Raw genomic sequence first — 1,267 nt, 5'->3', positions numbered from 1 at the left:
ACATAAGACGGACCCCAGTAACAGTCCCGGGCAGCTTAGCTCTGGGAACGATGGACCATTCGGCTGGGTCCAGATGAAGGTAGGCCGTGCCGCTCGGGTCTCTCCTGATACAACGGCCCCTGGACGAGCACACGGTCTTGCTGCACGAAACGCAGCCTCTGTCACGTTCACAATGTAGTGGCCGAGCGTGTCATCGAGGTACTCCTGAACGCTAGACAGGCATCCTGCAAAGAGGAGAGGAGAGGAGAGGAGGAAAGTTAATATTATATAAACGATAAAGAGTTGTTCATTCTTTTTAGTTATTGCACTAGTTTAATACAAATAATCATTATTTATATTTTAAATTCTAATTTAATGTCATTTATAATTTAATTGTATACTAATGGTTGGTAGAGAGCTGGAGTGCATTATACAATAATAAGCGGTTCTTTCAGATCTAAAAAAATGACTCATAGGGAAACATCTTACTGTAGATCATTCCAGCCAACTCCATTCTCATGTGCTGAACACAATGAAAGTGGGTGCACAAGCACGTATTCTTTTACTGTACTTGAAAAATATGTTTCACTGAAATAATTGTTTAAGTTGGACTACTTAGATTATTAAAACTGAAAGAAGCAAAACAGAAATATTAGCTTAAAATAAAAGCTAATTCACAAAATGAATAAATATTATAATAGTACATAAATATTACCCAAAAAAAAAAAACTTTATTTATTCTAAATTTATTATTATCAGTAAAATTTATAATTCATAATTTTTACAAAACTTTTTGCTAATTTATTTGTATCTGATAAATATTTAGATATTGAAATTGTTTAAAAAATGTATGATTACTAGACAATGGAATGAATAATTATACTAATTATAATTATCGTAATATTTTTTAATTCATATCAAGCACTAATTAGAAGCATCCACATAAGTTCATGTATTTTTGGGAAATAGACTTCCTATGATGTAACATGTCCATAGTCCAACTAAAGCTGTTTTTTATAAAAACAATTTGTTTGCTTGTTGTTTTATAATTATTAAGCTTGACTAAATAGTACCGTATTTTCCGTACTATAAGTCACACTTTTTTTCATAGTTTGGCAAGTCCTGCGACTTAAAGTCAGGTGCAACTTATTTATCAAAATTAATTTGACATGAACCGAGAGAAATGTATCAAGAGAAATGAACCAATAGAAAATATTACCATCTAAAGCCGCCAGAGGGCGCTTTATGCTGCTCTGTGCTCCTGTAGCCTACACTGAAGACAAAGAGA

Source organism: Carassius auratus, chromosome 31 (genome assembly GCF_003368295.1).
Source record: "Carassius auratus strain Wakin chromosome 31, ASM336829v1, whole genome shotgun sequence".
NCBI lineage: Eukaryota > Metazoa > Chordata > Actinopteri > Cypriniformes > Cyprinidae > Carassius > Carassius auratus.
Note: the sequence above shows the minus strand (reverse complement) of the source record.